The following is a 20993-nucleotide window of genomic DNA, read 5'->3' as shown; positions in this document are numbered from 1 at the left end:
CATGAATCACAAATTTAAGGTAGCATTTTAAAATTACCATGTAGGTGCCTAGAGACCAGAAGGTGGCAGTAATGAAATGAAAATAATCTGTAAGCACATTATGGAGTCAGTCATGAGGTCAGCTTTCCTCTTTTCTCTGCCTGAGAATAATTCTGAATTAATGAGAAACTTATCCTGTATTTCTTTATCTTCCATGGTGCCTATCAAGGGCCTCATACATAGTAGCTGGTTGCTCTCAGAGATGGAGGGGTGGGAGATTTTTTTAAAATTCTCTCCTCTGCTCTGCTTTTTGCACCAATGTGAAAATCAGATTTCAGACAAGTAAGTCTTTGACCCCAGACACTTGGTATTGGCAGCCGAGCTACCATCTCACCTCTGGGACTTCCAGTTTAGTGGGGACTGCTCTGATACCATGTTGTGTTACCCCATTTTCCCCTACCCGTAGCAGCTGCACCTTATCTCTTACTATCTGAGCTGGTTTCCTAGCAGGGCTCCACACTAGCTTGCTTTCTTTGGACACATTGCCAAGAGGTCCAACATCCCAAGAGAGGTCCAGTCCAGCTGTAGGGACCTTGTGTAGGGACCTGTACGTGGTAGACCCAGGGAGCCAGCGGAGGCTTTGCTTCCTTGCAGTGCTGGTGAATGAGGAGTGGGATTGATGTCTTTAGGGTCAGCAGTTTTCTCCTCTGTGCATTTAGAATATCAAGGCTAGGGTCCTCATTATGTGACTGCTCTTGAAGCAGAAAATGGTATCTAATGATACCGTGGGTTTCCTTTGTGGCAGAACAGTGACCAAATGACATGGAAATTGGTGTCTGAGTGGCCAGAGGGTAAGGTTGGGGAGAGAAGGGGCTTACCTCTGTAGGTCAGAGGTTTTTCCTAGGCCAATGTCAGGTGGCCACAGTTACAGGAGCAATTCCCAGACCATGCAGTTGACCATGGCACATCTCACTTAACATGACAGATAGTGTGTTCATCTAATTTTTCCAAAGCAAATCATAGTTTAATCTTTCCAAAGGACCTTAGCTTACTAGTGAAAAAAATCCTAGGAGGAATCATTGAATAACCTCCCAGCTTAATGGTTAGAAAATGTGGCTTTTCCTATGGCAACCAGTCATCATGATTTTAAAGAATAACTGATGTTCACCTGACTCTGAGGTAGGTTCTGGATGTGGAGTTATCAGCAAAAAGAAAGATGATTCTCAAGTGGAGGACTTTACTCAATAAGGCATGAGGGGGTTGTACTACCTTCTACAGCAAACAGCCTTGAGTAGTTACATTCTGGGTGGAGGTGTTCAAGCCAGGAGAACTCAGAAGAGGGGGTGATCCTCAGAGTCCAGAGGTGAGGAAGGAGTTGGATCCAGGCCCTGCAGTGGGGAGGGCGGGAGCAGGACTTGGGTGGGAATGGAACTGACTTCAGTGGCCATAGTACAGCACAGCTTTAGTTTCGCTTTTCCCGAAAAGAAAAGATGGTGTTTCTGAGCCTTCGTAAACTTGTTTTTGACTAAGTCTCTAACACATGATTAAAGAACACAAGACCTGTTTACAATCCTATTAAGATTTCTTTCATTCTTGCTTAATTATGATACAGAGAGCAGAAATGGTGTTAAGCAGGGTTTTAATTATTTTTAGGTGAGCCTTTATTGTTTGGTATGTAGAAGAACAGCCCCTACAAAAGCATTCCTTTGAGAACCTCCTGAGAGACTGCACATGACTTCAGGCCATGCACTACGCAGATTGCCTGAAAGGACTTGGAAGTGCGTAGGGTCCCCGGTCTGGTATGGTGACCAATGGCAATGATTGTGTAAACCCTCTGGCGCCAATTGTGATGTCAGGTCTGGTTACAACAGCCCACTAAATGACCAAGTTACAGGTAAAGACTGTTGTGGCCTTTTCTGTGCCAAGCCCACCTGTCCTTGACTCCTGTGCTCTGATCATTCTCCATGGGATCTAGAAGGAAAAAGCAAATGAAATGGCTCTAGTGCTTGTGAGAAAAGGCACAAGGCCCTCAAATTAAGCCAGTAACTTCAGTTTCAATCAAATTCAATCAATTCACACCAGTGTGTTTGACTGGAATTCTCCCTATGCTCTTTGGGATGCTAGAATCACCTGAAACAGCTGGAAAAATCTACAAAACTGTATTTAATTGTGTAGCAAACATATAGTATGAGAAGGAGGTAAAAAGACTTCCTACTCCAGTTGAGAGAGAGTAGCCTCATTTCTCTCAGGCCCTCCTTCTTACAAATAAAAAAAAGAAAATCCCTGGGCACAATTCTTACTTTATAAAGGCATTATGCTCTTCAAGATTGACATCAGTTCAGTTCAGTCGCTCAGTCATGTCTGACTCTTTGCAACCCCATGGACTGCAGCATGCCAGGCTTCCCTGGCCATCACCCACTCCTGAAGCCTGCTCAAACTCATGTCCATTGAGTCAGTGATGTCATCCAACCATCTCATCCTCTGTTATCCCCTTCTCCTCCTGCCTTTATCAGGGTCTTTTCAAATGAGTCAGTTCTTCACATCAGCTGGCCAAAGTATTGGAGCTTCAGCTTCAGCATTAGTCCTTCCAATGAATATTCAGGACTGATTTCCTTTAGAATTGACTGGTTTGATTTCCTTGCAGTCCAAGGGACTCTCCAGGGTCTTCTCTAACACTACAGTTCAAAAGTATCAATTCTTCAGTGCTCAGCTTTCTTTATGGTCCAACTCTCACATCCATACATGACTAATGGAAAAACCATAGCTTTGTCAGCAAAGTAATGTCTCTGCTTTTTAGTATGCTGTCTAGGTTTGCCATAGCTTCTCTTCCAAGGAGCATGCGTCTTTTAATTTCATGGCTACAGTCGCCATCTGCAGAGATTTTGGAGCCCAAGAAAATAAAATCTGTCACTGTTTCCATTGTTTCCCCATCTATTTCCCATGAAGTGATGGGACCAGATGCCATGATCTTAGTTTTCTGCATGTTGAGTTTTAAGCCAGCTTTTTCACTGTTTCACTTTCATTAAGAGGTTGTTTAGTTCCTCTTCGCTTTGCCATAAGGGTGGTGTCATCTGCATATCTGAGGTTATTGGTATTTCTCCCGGCAATCTTGATTCCAGCTTGTGCTTCATCCAGTCTGGTATTTCACATGATGTACTTTGCATATAAGTTAAATAAGCAGGGTGACAATATACTCCTTTTCTTATTTGGAACCAGTCTGTTGTTCCATGTTCAGTTCTAACTGTTGCTTCCTGACCTGCATACAGATTTCTCAGGAGGCAGGTCAGGTGGTCTGGTATTCCCATCTCTTTCAAAATTTTCCACAGTTTATTGTGATCCACATAATCAAAGTCTTTGGCATAGTCAATAAAGCAGAAGTAGATGTTTTTCTGGAACTCTTGCTTTTTTGATGATCCAACAGATGTTGGCAATTTGATCTCTGGTTCCTCTGCCTTTTCTAAAACCAGCTTGAACATCTGGAAGTTCTTGGTTCATGTACTGTTAAAACCTCGCTCGGAGAATTTTGAACATTACTTTGCTAGCATGTGAGATGAGTGCAATTGTGCAGTAGTTTGAGCATTTTTTGGCATTTCCTTTCTTTGGGATTGGAATGAAAACTGGCCTTTTCCAGGCCTGTAGCCACTGCTGAGTTTTCCAAATTTGCTAGCATATTGAGTGCAGCACTTTCACAGCATCATCTTTCAGGATTTGAAATAGCGCAACTGGAATTCCACACCGCCACTAGCTTTGTTCGTAGTGATGCTTCCTAAAGCCACTTGACTTCAGACTCCAGGACATCTGGCTCTAGGTAAGTGATCACAGCATCCTCGTTATCTGGGTCATTAAGATCTTTTGTGTATCATTCTTCCGTGTATTCTTGCCACATCTTCTTAATATCTTCTGCTCCTGTTAAGTCCATACTTTTCCTGTCCTTTATTGTGCCCATCTTTGCATGAAATGTTCTCTTGGTATCTCTAATTTTCTTGAAGAGATCTCTGGTCTTTCCCGTTCTGTTGTTTTCCTCTGTCTCTTTGCACTGATCAGTGAGGAAGGCTTTCTTATCTCTCATTGTTGTTCTTTGGAATTCTGCTTTCAAGTGAGTATATCTTCCCTTTTCTCCTTTGCCTTTAGCTTCTCTTCTTTTCTCAGCTATTTGTAAGGCCTCCTCACACAACCATTTTGCCTTTTTGCATTTGTTTGACATAGCCATAAAGAATTATAAGCATTGTACTAGCTGTTGGTATGGATGAGAAACTAAATTTTTCATATTCTAAACTTATTTTTAATGGTTGATATTAGATTAACAGCACATTTAATATTTTCATACACACAATAATTTCTTGCTTAAAAAATATATGGCTTCCCTGGTGGCTCAGTCAATAAAGAATCTGCCAGCAACGCAGGAGACCTGGGTTCAGTCCCTCAGTTGGGAAGATCCCCTGGAGGGGGCATAGCAACCCACTGCAGTAAAGCCTATAATTAATTCAGTGAATATACAAGTATTTATTGGGCATCTGTTGTATGCTAGACATTACTGAGGCTACATAACTCAAAACATACTAACTCTGAATGCATAAAGATTGCTGTTTAGTGGGGAGATAGATAAGCAGCAAGTGATACTCTATAGCACAGTAACTCTTCTAGTGGAGCTCTGTAGGTGATTCATTTGAAGCTCTGCCAAAGGCTATTGGGAAGGCTTCCTGGAAGAGGTGGCACCTAACTTGGACCTTTAAGCAGGGGTAGCATTTGTAAAGAGGATGATGGAAAAGAGATGCTTATGAAGACTAGAACTGATCTCCTACTCTCATTTTCATTGTGATTGTTCCAGCACTGGAACTCCTACCTCGGTGTGTGTCCTGCTTTTCCCAAGGAAATGTTGATGGCTTAACAACTGCAGTGAAGGGGAGGAAGAAAGGGAGGATGTTGCGGAAATGAAGAGGGAGGTTCCTGCATCTGCAGAATCAGATGTTCATTGGTAGAGGGGGGAAGGCAATACTGGGAGCCTGCTTCTTTGGGCTCTAAAAGTTATGGGCTACTTAATGTCAGGGCTTAGGAGGAGGCATGATTTCAGAAATTGCCTCTTCCGCCTTTCCTCATCCATGGAAGGCTGAGGATGGGAGAGCCACTGAGGGGTAGGCTTGTTTTTGCTTTTGTTTTTCTGGTTATTAGAAAGAAAATTCTCAGGCATTTTGAGCTGCTGAGTATGATCTCCCTTGTGAAATCATCCCTTCCAACAAAACCTGACTTGAGTAAATTTGTCATGATTTTTTTTCTCATTCAGAATAAGAGTCTCTACGTAATTGTCCCCATCCCTGATCCTTTGGCATTTCCCGCCAGGCCTGGGAAGAAGATTCATGGAGGGCTTGGTCAGTGTGAGTTGCTAAGGAGGAAACAGAGAGTGAACTAAAGAGTCTCCCTCATCCAACCTTCCTTGCTGCCCTGGGGGAAATGCAGGATGGAAAAATCCTTAAAAAGCAACCGGAGATATTTTTCAAATGAGTTTTAATAAGCTGTGTGAGCAGGGGGTGAAAACTGCCGGGAAAGGAGTGTTGATGATGCAGGGGGGAAAATTGTGGTTTCAAGGAACTCGGATGTCTCTTATGACTGTCAATTCTGAAGAGCAGCAAACACTAAAGCAAAAAGCAGAGTAAGAATTAGGCCACTGGTAGATTTTCTTTTTAAAGAGGTAACTATGTCAAATAAAATCTAAAAGAGCTGAGAATGAAGTATGGGTCTCTTTTGTACTAGAGCATGCCTTCCCAGGCAGTGTGGTATCGGAGTGCATGAAGAGGCTTTGATAGGATTGACAAGTGTCTGGCAAGAGTATGTTGAGAGGTTCAGTACCATGAAATGGTCTGTGGGTCAGGCAGACACCTGGGAATCAATATATTTGCCAATAAAAGAGATAGCCTCAATAGTTTCTAACAGATTTCAGTGAAATGAGGTCTGTGGTAGAGGGTACAGGCTCAGCGTTGACAGAGACCATTGCCAAATTGATGAGACTCCAGCAAACTCTCTTTACTTCTAAAGACCATCCTGTCCTAGAGCAAGCTGGTCAATGGAGCCATGGCTTTTAATCAGCCAACCAAACATCTTCAGTGAGGGCCTGCAGTGTACACATCACTATGGGGCCTTACAAGACTTTGTGATAGGTCTTCTGTCAGAATAGTGGGGTTATAGTTGGCTGTTCACTTGAAGCCTGTGGAGGGCTGGTGGGGACTGAGATGGAGGAGGTGGTGGGGAGGAAGGAGAGAGGAGAGAAAGAATGTGTGTGTGTGTGTGATGGGGAGGGGTGTGTCTGTGTGCAGCAGACCAGGGGTGCCCATCGCAGGTAGGGAGAGATCACAGTTTTCATAAGCAAGGCTTCACAGAGGTGACATAACAGGATGCATTCTGCATGATGAAAGGAAAGGCTGTAGAGTTCCTTATGGCTCCTGTACCCCCTGGGGCACAGAGATACCTGTGTGTGTGTATGTGTGAATGTAATGTAACGTACAGGTAATCCAAGATGCTGCTGCCTCAGGCAACTTCCTTGTTCCAAGGAAACTTTGCATTTAAATGGGACAGTCACTTTTGCCTTCATTTCATTTAGCTCAGCCATCCTACACATTTGTGATGACATCTCTGTGAGATAAGTAAGGTCACTTCCTTCTATGGATGAGAAAACTGAGGCGCAGAGAAGTCGCCCAAGTCTGTTTTGGAACCCAGCTTGGCATCAAGGTGTCCTGTTGACCCTTGTTGTTACTCTGTCTCCATCACCTCCCTCCTCTCCAAGTTCCCTACCTCACATATCCTCACCTCCGAACCCCCTCCCCAGTCCCCGTACGCTGTCACACACATGAGAAAGGGTCTCAGAGTGACAGCTCTGTTTTGCCTAGATTCAGTGAGATTGGAATTAAAAAAAAAAAAATGCCCCTTAAGCTGGTGAGAGTAGCTGAATCTTGCAGCCTGTTTCTGGAAGCGTTTCTGTTTTCTGAAACTGTGAGAGAGGAGAGAGAAGGAATAGGGGATGGGTGCAGGGAATATATACAAAATGGCCTGGAGCAGGATGTGCCCCTCACACCTGCCCATTCAGTCACTGTTTATTGAGCATCTACTAGGTACCCTGTGTATCATGCTGTGGGCATCATGGGGCACCTTGCCACCTGCCCAGAGATTTAGTAGTAAATTCATTGCTTTGTTCTCCTGCGAAAACCACTGGCCTTAGCCTTTAAACAATGATAGTATGGTATTTCCCTGGCGGTCCAGGGAAGACTCCATGCTTCCACTTCAGGCTGCTCAGGTTCGATCCCTGGTCAGGGAACTAACATGCTACGTACTGTGTGGTGTTTGCTAAATAATAATAATAATTATTATTATTATTTATGACAAAGAATATTTGTTAATTGTAGAAATTTTGATAAATTTATAGAAGAACAGAAAGAATTGTTCTAATGACTACTAACATTTTGGTGTATATATTTCCAGTTTAAAAGTGCATATCTGTTTAAACGTATATTTTTAAAATTGAAATCATATTTTCAGTTGTCTCACCAAATGGTATTTTGAAGCTATTTCTGTTGTCACTAAATATTCTTTAACCAAATGATTTCTAAAGTTCACAGTATCCGAGGGCTTCCCGTAGAGAAATCCTGAATCTGGGGGCTTGCAGGTCACCAGAAAATGCTTGGCTTCCCGTGGAGCTGATGTTAGTGGTAAGTGAACCAGAAAACACTGCCCAGCGATGCCCAGAGAGAGCATTCACCTCCATGCAGCAGAACGGCCTCCTTCTGTTTGTGTTTCTCTCTTTCTGTAACATAAATTGAGTACAACTTGCAGAACCTCTGACATTGGCATCTTGTAGAACGGGATTTAAATTCCTCTGACGTCATATGCTTGTATATATGTTTGTTTAGTAGGTGTTTTTTCACTAGTGTGGAGTATGTTTACCCACCTCCTACACGATTTGCTTATTCTGCCAAGCTGTAGTTTCTGACTTAGGTTTCGTGGACGTGCCTGAGGAGTTTCTGTGTATGTGTATGTGCGCATCCACACATGCACACACACACTCTGAACACACAGACGCTGGTGTGCTGTGAAGACAGGGCCTACACATTCCTCCTCCTGTCCACCCAGAGAAGTCGTACCTTCAGCTGCTTCTCATGTTAGTATTCCAAGTAAGATACCATTTGAAGAAAGGATTATACTTTGGGGGAAAAAAAAAGTATAACGCCACTGCAACTTCTGCTGACAGTTTGGAGTAAGTCTTGATGATTCTTACCTATCTATGTAGAATCAGGTATATATACACAGATATCATTTCTTGAAGATTTCCATTATATATGTCCTTACATAATTAAAATGGGCATGTTCCTGGAACTTAGGCAGAGATAGAATTATGGAAGTAGATTCAAAGCTTATACATTTCCTTTATTCTCCATGAGTGCTGTCTCTAGTTTAGTTGGATCATTAATAGAAACCACTTTGACTCGCTGAGGAAGGTTTTCCACCATAGAAAGAGTAAGATAGAGGGAATGTAGCTGGGTTATAACATTACTCCAATGACACGCAAGTTGACCTTGAAAATCTGCTCTGTACTAGAACCTCATTAGGTGCCATTGGGAGATAACAGGAACTAGGACTCTTACGTTCAAGGACAGATGATAAAGTAGACATAAGCAGTAAGGAAATGGCAACCCACTCCAGTGTTATTGCTTGGAGAATCCCAGGGATGGGGGAGCCTGGTGAGCTGCCGTCTATGGGGTCGCACAGAGTCGGACATGACTGAAGCAACTTAGCAGCAGAATAGAGGTAGTATGTGATAAAGAGAAAAGAAAAACTTACTGAGCACCTATTAAGTGGCAAGGCTTGTGCGAGAACCAACTTCTTTAATTTTACCCAAGTCTCATGGAGTATAGGTATTGTCCTTTCTCTGGGGAGGGAAAGAAGCTGAGACTAGGGGAGCCTTAGCCATTTGGCCAGGGTCATAGTTTAGTGATGGAGCTGGAATTCAGACCAACCATCCCCACCCTTGCCTCCTATGGGAGAGAAGGACTACTATGGATGAGGAATGTGCTCTGTGGGGAGTTAGCAGGAATTACTTCAGGGAGCTTGAGGAGCAGGACACAGCAAGTTTGAGGGAGGGAGGACTTTGACTCCAAATTTAGGGTGAGTGATGATGTGCTGTGTTGGAAAAACGGGCTCACTTTAGGAAGGTATGAGAAAGACCACTTCATAAGGAGAGTTTGGCTAAGCTCTGGAGTTCTTAAAGTGTGAAACAAGGAGCTTGAACTTATTCTGAAAGTAAAGGATTCTTTGAAGGTTGTATAGGCAGTGATGACTTAAGAAGCAAAGCGGGGCAGCTCTGTGTGGTTTGGATTAAAGGGGAAAATAAAAAGTATCTACCTGTGTGGAGGTTGCTTCAACAGCCCGCATGTCAGGAGGTGGAGGAGAACTTCCAAAGGAAGAGTTGCTATAGGCTGTTCAGTTCAGAAGGTGGGCCTGCTTGAGAAGGAAGTGGAGCCCTGCATTTAATCCTCTGGAAAATATCAATTGTACAACCCCAGGCTGGTTAGCAATAAGAACTTAGGTTGCAGGCAGCTGGGTTAAGTGACCTAAGGTGTCATTTGCCCACAGTTCAATGGGTTCATAATGTTTGAATTTAAATTAAAAGTTTCAGCTTGAAATCTAAAACCAGAGGTATAATTTATCTAACCCGTTCACCAAACAAAGCTAGTTTCCTCATTGGTTGATGTCAGAACTCCCATCTCGCCTCATCTATTGGATTTCAGAATTTATTATTATTATTTGTGTGTGTGTGCCTATTTTTAGATCCAAGTTGAATTTTGATAGTGGACTGTTGTTTTCTATGTGGGGCATTTTGTGGAGAAGCTTCTACCCAGGCTATCTGAGATTACTCAGCTTAAGCAATGGGGTTTCTTTATATATATAATTTCTATTTATTTTTGCTGTGCTGGGTCTTTGTTGCTGCTTGGGCTTTCTGTAACTGCAGGAAGCCGTTACATGGGCTTCTCATTGTGGTGGCTCTCTTGCTGTGTGTGATCTAGTTGCATGAGCTTCAGCAGTTATGGCGTGTGGGCTCAGTAGTTGTAGTTCCTGGGCTACAGAGCACGGGCTCAGTAGTGGTGATGCACAGGCTTACTTGCTCTGTGCCGCGGGATCTTCCTGGATCAGGGATCAAACCCTTATCTCCTGCATTGGCAGGCAGATTCTTTACCACTGGTCCACTAGGGAAACCCAGCAATAGGATTTTCTCATTTAACCTGAACTTTTTCTTCCAATGGTCTCAGGTACTTCAGATAACCCTGCTGGCCCTTGATTCTTTGAAGGTTTTACCAGCGGGTGGCTATGTCCCATTTGGCTATTTGTGTTCATGTGTGCCCTCTTCATTGGTAAGGAACATGGGTTCCAGGAAAGAGGGCTTTGTGAGGAAAGACACTCTGGTTCTAGCTCCGGCTCCTGCTGCTGATGCTTGACTGAGATGTTTCTCTGGACATTGACTTCCTCGCTCATAATAAAAGATTGGGGAAGGACACAAAGAGAGGAGATGACATTATCTTCAGTATAAGATTCCTAAATCTGATTCTGAAGATCTGTGAAAATTCAACTCATTGGCAACCATACATGGGACCATTACTAACTTGCTGATGCATGAGCTAGAAAAGAACAGCAATAAAATCATATGAAAAGTGCTCTATTTAGTGTTCATTTTTCAAAGTTCAATTCAGTAAATGATCCTCCCTTGATCAATGCCTTTATGTTCACAAGACTATTGTTTTGCATCACGGTTCCGAATTCAAACCCACTTTCAATGACTAATGGTCCCACATCAGGAGATCTACCATGAGGTGTTACAATTGTCTTATAAAAGCACAGCAGTTTCTAGCACACAGCAGGCAGTATAAATTTTAGCCTCTGTCTTATCCACTTCTGTCTTGTTCAGTTAGCAGTTTCAATATGCTTTATATAGGTAAGTCTTCCACCCCCAAGCTGGACTGAGAGCTTTGCCACATTTCTGTTAGCCTGTTAGTCACTCAGTCATGTCCAACTCTTGCTACCCCATAGACAGTAACCCACAGGCTCTCCAGACAAGTTAGCCTATAGGGAAGACCTTTTCTGAACAGCTGGCTAAATGTTCACAAAACAGAATTGAGAAACCATTGTTGGTAGATCTGAACCCCCTTATGAACCTAGCTTCATAAAGAGGAAATATGCATTACCTGTCTCCTAAGCTGAGTCCGGATGTCCTTAACTATGGCTATGGCCCAACCTCTTAACCTGACTAGTCAGTCTCACAAGTGTTTCAGGAGGGTATCGAGCAAAAGATTACCAAGAGCCATCTCTTCTCCCAAATGTCTATGCCCAACTAGAGGATGAAAGCTTTGTTATATTACTTTTATTTCTCAGTTGTAAAATCTAGTCAATTTAGAAGTGTGACTACTTAGCATGAAGAACACATCTTCGATTGTGTGTCCCTAGAAGTCAGGTAGCTTGTCCTTCTGACTGTCTGACCCGTGGCTTGAGCTGTGGTAGTACAAGTGGGTCACCTTGACATTGGCTTCCATGTGGTTTCTCTGAGTGCTTTTATTTATCCAAAAGAGTCCAGTGAATTCTTGCTGTATCTTGTGTCTCCTTCATGCCACTGGGACAGAGTGGGAGATGTATGTCACATATTAGGGCTGACTCCCCAATATGAAAAGAAAAGATTCCTGGTTCCAGTAAAGAACATCTTAGAACTGCTCCCTTGGTGGTTTCACTTTGGAGGCTGCCATCCTAATTCAAGAAATGAGAGAAAGAGAGAGATGGGTCATCCTTGGATCAATAATAATATCACCTTCCATTTCAGGGTCATCCTTGGATCAATAATAACAAAAAGAACAACAATTTATATTATTGTTGCTGTTGTTTAGTAGTACTTGTTAAATGCCAGGTTTAATGTCAAGCATTTTACATGTATTAACTTGTTTAATCTTCACATCAAGCTTCTAGGTAGGAGGTCCTAGAGAGGTCCCAAAGAGAGGTCACACAGCTGGAACTGGCAGACCCAGGCAGTTGGCTTCCAGAAACTTCATTTTGTCCTAGTTCCCAGGGGATAGTAGGCTCCTGAGGATTAATGATCACAAACCAAAATCTCAAGAGACCAATGTATAAATAAAACAGCAGTCAGTTATCGTATAGTGAAGTGATCAGACTATTTATGTCTATTACCCAGGGTCTCTGGAGTAACTCTTGCTGGGAGGGGTATTATTTTAGGCAATCCAAATTGTATTCAGAAAGCAAGAAGAGGAAAAACAGGCCCTCTTCTTCCTATTATGAGAACTCTCTTCTTTCAGAGGCAATTGGAAGTTGAACCATCCACTTTTTGAATCCTTCAGAGCATTTTATTTTACCGTGACAATCCAAAGAGAATGCCAGGAGAGATCATAGACAAAAAGAATTCTCTTAGTTGACTCCTCTAGTGTGGCAGAAGGTACAAATTAACTCCTTTGTTGGGTCAATAGGATATTCACTTGGAATTCATCAGCAGTATGTAATCCATTTTGTCTGGAACACTTGTGTGCAGGTTGCTAGGGAACTAAGCTCTTTACCCAGCCCTGGCTCTTAGAGCTGAAGCCTTCTGGCTCTACAGATAGGTTGGGGCCAGACCCACTGATAGTGAATTGGGTAGTGACGGACTGTGGCCTTAGCTCATCTTGCAAAAGACACAGCGTAGTAACAGTCTGAGGATGAGAGTGGTTGGAGAAGCTGATGTCTTTGTTCTCTGTGTTTCTTTCACCATTTATCCAACCCATGCCAGTTTTGTTTTTCAAGTAATAACTTAAATTCAACTTCCTTTATCAAGCACTAATTTATGAAGGCTTTCTGGATGTACCAGCATTAACACTAAAGCCACACAAATGCAACCAAATGAAACACATTGCCATCCGTTTTGAAATAGTCCCGTGATCTCATTCACCTGGAGTTTTGTACTTTTCAGGGAGTTGATTGGAGATTTCTTGATGTATATAAATTGAAAGGGAATGTAACAAAGAAGTACAAGTAGGTTCACTAGAAGAAAACTTGAAAATAAACTATGGCTTTAAAAAGTAATCATTATAAATGCAGGTGTGATTTGTTCATCTTGCAAAAGCCAATGACTTTTATAAAATGTTTTTGAAATAATTCACTAGGAAAAAACCTTGGGTTGGCAAGATGCTCTTGGTTTGCTGGGTGGAATGGCTGAGGGGTAGAGGTATTGGGCAGTCACTGAGACCTGAAGTGTTGAAAATGGTAGTACAGGAGGAGCCGTACAGGGGGAGGAAGACTCAGGGAACATATCCCATCAGTCAGGGAACAAGTGTCCTGCTTTAGGAAACAGTAGACAGCCAGTATTTCCCCAGTACCTGGTATGTCTTTTGCTTCTTACTGGGTTCACCAGTGATGGAAAAAGACACAGCCTTTATCCCAAGAATTTCTTGTCTATCTAGGAAGGTAAGACGAGCACAGAGGAGCCAGAAAATAATGAAATATTCTGTGTAAAACTGAGTGGTGCAGAAATCAGCTTAGAATGTCAGAGGAAGAAGTGCTGTGAGTGGGCTGGAGGAGTGCACATACTCCTGCAGATGGGAGGGACACTCACATATGAAGGACTTTGTCACAGGAGTAAGAACCCTGGATCCCATCCATCTTTGAGGAGCACAGTGGTGAGAGTCTGTTAACACCTTTGGGATTGGCTCCATGTGGTCTCATTATTTTGTGTCAAGGAGCAAGACCTGTCTGAAGCAGTTGTGCTTGTTTACTTCGTTTGGATCCTTCCCTCTAGTCGCCTGTCCCAGTGCTGATCTCTGCAGCTTTAAACCACATTAGCCTCTGGAGGGACAGGAGGGGGATGGGATCCGCCCATCACCGTGGGAACTGAAGAGAGCCCAATGTCCTCAGCACTGGGTAAACACAGGAAGTCAGCATCTCGTGGATGCCATGGGCAGAAACAAACAGGGTCCTCCTAAAACTTAAAATGATAGATGGATGCTTCCAGCCCCAAAACCATGTGATTCCTGCGCATCCACATCCCCTGAAAGGCAGCTTCTCTTTAGCTCTTTGAGCTACTCCTTAATTCCTGGATCTTGAAGACATTAAGTTCAGCCCCAAATGCATACATTCAGATGCTCCTTCCTCATCTGTAGGAAATGGCCCTAATACTTTGCAGGATTATGAGTAAAAATCCCATTTGATCCAAATAGACATTTTTGTGGGAGCAAAAAGTATTAAGTTGGAGGGCTTTGTCAAAATCTACATAAATTGTTCAAAGGTTAAGGTAATGATGTGAAACTTAAAATCCCAGTTCCCATAAAAATGGACATTTAGGCTTCATAGGTAAGGAAAGACAAGAGTAGAGAAGAGTGTGAGCAGTTGGACAAAACTGGAAGAAACATGGAAAATTGCAAAAAATATGAAGAATATGGAACTTAAGGGGAAAAGACCTCCTTTTGGAGGATGGTTATCATTTGGAAGGTTTGAATGCATTTCTCCCATCTTTAAATCTACCAAAAATGTCACTCTGATGTATGGAAATAATATTTGAATACAGAAGGTGAGGGACTGGCCACAGATTGCTAAAATATGGCAGACAGTCCACATCCAAGGGAACAGAATGAATCAGTTCAGTTGCTGTCATGATATTTTAGGGAGACTAAAGGGATGTCTTTTAAAAGAAAGGGTGCTTTTAAAAACTAAGATCTCAACGAGAAGAGCTGGTGACGACAAAGAAGGAAACACAGACCAAAGATGCAAGTCAGTCCCAGAAAGAGCTATGCAGCATAACTGCATTTATATAAAGTCCCCAAATAGGAAACATTAAACAATGTATTGTTTAGAGATAAATGCAGAGATGATGAAACTATAAAGAAAAACAGTTTAAGGCAATAATTACCAGGAAGGACTACCTGGTGATTACTCCTGGTGGGAAGTGGAGGAGGGGATGCGATCAGAGACGGTTAAAACAGCTTCTGAAGACCAGCAACCACCTCCTATCCCTGACGGCTCAGTGGGTAAAGTATCTGCCTGCAATGCAGGAGACACAGTTTCGACCCCTGGGTGGGGAAAATCCCCTGGAGAAGGAAATGGCAATGCCTCTAGCTTTCTTGCCTGAAAAATCCCATGGACAGAGGAGCCTGGTGGGCTACAATCCATGGGGTCCCAAAGAGTTAGACATGACTGAGCACCTCATGACTAAAGGAAGTTTGTTTTGATTATTCTTTGAAATATATATTTTATATATTCTTCTGTAGGTATATAATAAAAGGAAAGAGCAGAACAAGATCATGAAAAAGATCTTAACGGCTATAGATATTAGCATTTTAAATGATATCGCCTCAAAAAAATTCTCACTGTAGTAAAAAATGAGCTTAAGGACAGTGTCTACATATCATTATTTTGCCAACAAAGTCTCGTTTTTCCTGTTGTCTTTGGCAGTGAGGTCTGTCTCAAGGACAGGAAGTGTAGCCACTAGTCCCATGGTCTGTTTAATTCAAAGGATAAAGCATAGACCCTATCTCCTTCCCAAGACCAAGGCCAAGAGGGGGCTGAAGTCTCGAGGTTATCTGCAGAAACACTGGCCCATCTTCAACCCAGGCTAGGACCTCCCCTTCACAGGTTGAGCTTTCTTAGGGAATAACCCAACCCAGCCTCACCTTTTCAGCACGCAGCTCTGCTTAGGGAGAAATCTCTCCTAGTCTCCACTACCTTGGTGTTTTTCAACATTCTAAAATCTTTTATAGCCAAGAAGATGTCATCAAACATTTCATTGGTGAGTTATGAAAACCATAGAAATCTTTATTCTCTCTCTACAAAATTATATTATAAATGAACTGCTTTGCAGTTATATGAATCAAACATGTTCTCTCCAGATCCTGACATATGCTCTGTGGGGGACAAGCCCCTTCCCGTGCCTCCTTCCCCCATACCCTCCACTGGTGGAAAATAGCTTTCCTTGCTGCCATCACCAGCACCGAAGATTAATAGAATGTTTTCTGTAAGCCCAAAATAATAGCAGCTGACATTTTTACAGCATTTACTATGTACCATTTTTAAAGCTCTTGACATATTTTGATTAATATAATCCTTGCAAGGGCCTTATAAGGTAGACGTATCCTGAGAAACAGAGAGGTAAACTACCTTCTCCAAAAATCGCACGGCTAATAAGTCGCTGAACTGGGACCTGTACCCAAGCAGTGTCCACCCTGTTGTGCTAGAGCTCACCGTGCTGTGCTGCCTCAGCTAACACGTTAACCACTTTCAGGTGTGACTGGCTCACCACATTTCCTGCAGTTTCATCATCCCCCCTCATTTTATGGATAGGCATACTGAGGCTTGGAATTTAATTTCACAAAGGGTTGGTAGTGCAACCAATGAAGAGCTTCTTTATTCACTGTCCCCACACCCACTCCTTCACCTGCACCCCTCACACCAACCCCCACCCATCTCCCTGTGAAATGGAAAGTCTTCCCTTTTCCCCAGTCCCAGGGTGCGTGGCCGCTGCAGCAGGAGGAAAGAGCAGATCCTGGAGTGAGAGCATGAGCAAGCCAGTTCATGTGTTGCTAATTGCTTAAACATCATGGAGTTTGTCTTATTATGGTTATTTATTTATTTTTTTTGTGGGAAAGCTTTTTATACAATGCTGGCTGACTCCTGAGCCTTAAAGTAAACAACTACATCATCCTGTACAGAGAGTCAGGAAAAAGGAAATTGTAAGAAAATATCAAACTCCTCCAGCTCACTCTCCTTTTTAAAAAATGTAAGTGAAGGAAATAATGTTTAGGGGGATTTACTGGGGTCCTTGAAACAGAAGGCTCTGTGATTAACGGCCCCCTTCCCAAACTACATATTTGAGTAAATGCTTCCCATACCATGCTTTTTTTCTCAATGCCCTTGCTGTGATGTAAGGAAGACAGTCCACCCAGAAACCATGGCTCAAAGACTTTATAAACTCATTAGAAAGTTAAACTACCTCCCATCAGGGAGTGGTGAAAAGTCCTCACTGTAAAGCTGCTGGGTGGCTGAGTGGGTTGATGGGGCTGACAGCTCTTTGTGGTCCTTGAATCCTGGGGATGGAACATGTATGTTTACTTGTCTCCATCATTTAAGAACGTGGACACTGTGCTTCCCACTAAGATTACAGCACTCAAGAACCTTCCAGATAAGAATACAGTCAGAGGCACAGCAGACTCAAAGAGAAAACACTGGTGCTCCAGCCATAAACCTCCTTGTCAGTGGCTGAATCCTTTAAACCCACACTGGGCCTCTCTGGAGGGTCTTCCTGGTTGCCTGTCTGACTTCAGCTTTTCGTGTCACCCCAGAATCACTCAGGGCAGTGATATGTGACAGTGAGGGTTACTAGAAGGGCAGAAGATACATTTACCCAAGTCACCCATGGGCTTTTCTGACCATGTGTCCATGCCAAAGGTTGTGAAGGGCTGTCCCTTCTCTTCCATCACTGTTACTGCTCAAAAGTGGTTGCATCTTTCAGAGGTGATTGGAGGATGTAGAAAATCTAAAGCTGCTGCCTTTAGGATTGCCAGAATGAATGTTTCCTAGGGTTGCTGCTATAGTAACACTTTTCTGTAGCACACTGTAATTATGTCCCAGCAAAAAGGAATTGCCCACTTAAATGAATTTGCCCCTTTTCACCTCCCAGTCCACCCCTGGTTTCTGCTGGTCCTGCATGATGTGGGATAGTCCCTGTCTTCCTGCTCTCCAAACCCTAGGATCCCTGCTGTCTTTGTCTTCCATAGATCAAGTGAGTTTCTTTTCCCTGAGAGTAGTAGTTTTCATTTTGTGTTTCCTTTTATGCTAGGTAGGAACTTCCTGGGGTGTGTATCTTGCACTTGTCCTCCCATTCATTACCTGTAGAGCATCCTGTTGTTGTGCAGCTTTTCTTGTGATGTAGCAAGCTCCGTGTGTGTAGGAATGGACATTTCAGCAGACCTGCCGTAAACACTATTTGGAGTAGTAACAGGAACAACAGATTTTAGTGGGGTAGCCATTCTTATTTTTATTAGAAATGGACCGCTCCTGGAAGAAGTTTTATAAACACAAGGAAGGAGCTTCCCCACTTTGCCACCCTCTTCTGGGACTTTGGGCCCTGCCAGTGGCCTGTAGCGTAAAATGCCCTCTGTTGGATCTCAATCAGCTCCTAAGTTTCACTGTCCACTTTCTGGATGCTGCCGGGCAGATCCCTGCTTTCCACCTGTTCTCCTAGCTTGGGGTGGCGAAGCCCCACTTCTCTGGTTAACCGGATCTCCAGCTGCTGCACTCACATCCCATGTCCTCTGTGAATCCTTTGGTTCATTCAAACCCCTTTAGTGTTTATTAATGACTCTTCTCACTTGGCACCCAGAATATACAGCGTGACTAGCTCGACTAACCTCTCCAAGCCAATTATAAATATCTGAAGGCCAACACAAAGGCGCTTTTCTACCGGTGTGTGCTCATTTGCATGTGTGTGTGTGCATGCGTGTGTGTGTGCATGAGTGTGCATGCATGCATATGTACGTATAGGAGAAGCCCACTTAGGGAGAGTAAGTGCTCAGTAAAGGCATGCTGTGGCAAGGATGGTAGTGACAGCTAGTGTGATTAAGCTCAGCAGGAATCATTTGGGGAATTAAAATCAGCTGATTTAACAGTGTCTTGCAGCTAATCCATCATTCTCCCCCTTTCAGCATATGGCTGTAGAATCCTGAATAGGACTCTGTTATATTCCAGTCACATTGCTCCTCACAGCTTCTACTAATTGACTGCAATTAGCACGGGAGAGAATCCAAACTTTTTTGTTTTTTTAACTACCTCTCACCTTAGACACACTCATCTCTCAGCCTATTAGAGACAGGGTATCTCACAACAACCATTTAGTTTTCAGAGACCTATTATTTTGTCTGATTTTTAAAAAACTTACACCAGATATAGAGAAAGCTCACAAATCTTGGTTTCCTCCTCCACAAAGCAGAAGTACCTCCACATCCTTGGGTTCCACATACATGGATTCAGCCAACCACAGATGGAAAATATTTGGAAAAAATTTCCAAAAAGGAAAACTTGAATTTGCAATGTGCATAAAGATTTACATAGCATTTACATCATATTAGGTATCATAAGTAATCTAGAGATGATCTTCCCTGAAGGTCGAGTGGTTAAGAACCACCTTTCAATGCTGGGGAGCGGGGTTAGATCCCTGCTTGGGAAACTAAGATCCCACATGCTTAGGAGCAACCAAGCCTGAACACCACAGCTGCCAAGATTGCTCACTGTTGTGCCGTAACCAGAGTCCTTGTACCACAGCAAAAAATCCCAATGACGCAGCAAATATCCTGTGTGCCCAACTAAGACCAGACTCAGCCAAGTAAATCAATGTTTTAAGAGTGCAGGAGTTTGTGTGTAGGTCATATGTAAATACTTCACTGTTTTATATAAGGGACTTGAGCATTGGCAGGTTTTGGTATCTCTGTGGTCCTAGAACCAGTCCCCTTTGGATGCCAAGGGACAACTATAGTAGTGCTCCCCTCCACGGGCTGCCAGGAGAGCTTAGTGATAACACGCATGCCTCTAGCACAGTGCCTGGAAGGCAGCACACACGTAATCTCACATTACTTCCTGGGGTCCTTTGTGCGTCATTGCCTCACTTTATCTTCACAGAACCTACTAGATAGGCTGGGTGCTGGTGTATTTTCCTTTGATAGATGAGGAAACAGGCGCAGGTCAATGAGAGAAATCGCCCAGGGCCTGTGATTCATGAAGAGCCAGGACTGGATCTGAGGGCTTGCCCAGCCCCCTTCGCTCCAGTGCTCCTCCTCCTGGCATTGTTCCTTGTGGGGGTGGCAGGAGAGAGGACGGCCTTTGCCTATGGAAGGAACTCCCACCCTTGGCTTGTGCTGAGGAAACTACTATTTGTCTCAGAAAGTGAGCCTGAGTGTGTCTGGGGGACTCACTCTTGTTAAGGTCAGGCTACCTCCTTACCTCCAGGCTTCCTGAACTTTCGCCTCTACTTGTGGCCAGCAGTAGGATTCATTAAAGGTTAAAATATTGTGTATTTGTCTTGCATCCCAGTTATCCTGGAAAGTTCCAGATGACTTGGGAGATTTTATAGGCTCCATTGAAAAACACCCAGGCTGTGACGGGCGTTGATGCTCAGAGGCCAACTGACTAAGCAAGGGGTGATTTTTGAAAAAGCCCTGTAACCCTAGAAGCTCCTAATCAGGAGGCTAAGAGAAAAGGATGAAGCGTTTTAATCCTCTCTATAGTCTCCTCATTAAATGACTCTCATTAGTCACGAGTAAAGTTTCTCTCCCAAGGTGTGTGCTTTTTGCAATATTAATGAAATTTCAGGTTTCCCAGCTCAGGCTTTCACAGCTGTGGCCTGCCAGAGCTTTCGGCGGTGAGAAAGAAACCCTTTGCCAAGAATTCATCATGTAATGAAAACAGGAAAGTATGGAAAATGAAGCAGTTATCATCAGTGCTTCTGCTAAAGGTCACAGTTTCATTTACAGAACTGGCGTTATCCAGCTGGAAGAGAAAGGCCCATTCTCGTCTGCAGGCAGCATGAAGGGTATAGAAGCAAGGATCAGATGGCTTCCACTGACGGCGCGATGTAGCGGCCCACATGTATTTACAGAGATCAGTCATTTCTGGGAAGATTATAGAGGAGAAAAGGTGAACCAGACATTAGTTATGGACTTAGGCAGGTCACTTTTAGTGACAGGAATGACAACACATTACCACATAGGCATTTGGAAGCAAGACAGAGATCAGGGAGCCATTGCTCCTCATTATTTTCATTAGGCATGCTGGTGGGAAGTCCCCCCAGAGTAAGAGGTCTCCTTGGTCTCCCCAGCAGAACTCCACGCCCTGTGTTATGAGTGCTGTCAGACATAGACCTTGCTGTGTGAGTGGATTAGTGCACCACCCTCATGGCAGAGGTCTCAGTGCTAAGGTGTATGCATCTCCCAGGGAGCTGGTTAAATGGCAGATGGTAGAGCCCCCTACCT

At 43.4% G+C, this 20993-nt stretch overlaps 1 protein-coding gene across 1 annotated transcript in view; it reads left to right on the top strand.

Annotated features, from left to right (window-relative positions):
* The window catches only part of PRKCE (protein kinase C epsilon), a 539658-nt gene that overhangs the window by 369653 nt on the left and 149012 nt on the right, over positions 1-20993 (top strand). The window lies entirely within an intron of this gene.

The sequence above is a fragment of the Capricornis sumatraensis genome, chromosome 1 (genome assembly GCF_032405125.1).
Source record: "Capricornis sumatraensis isolate serow.1 chromosome 1, serow.2, whole genome shotgun sequence".
Classification (NCBI taxonomy): domain Eukaryota; kingdom Metazoa; phylum Chordata; class Mammalia; order Artiodactyla; family Bovidae; genus Capricornis; species Capricornis sumatraensis.
Note: the sequence above shows the minus strand (reverse complement) of the source record. Positions and strands in the feature narration are given on the sequence as shown.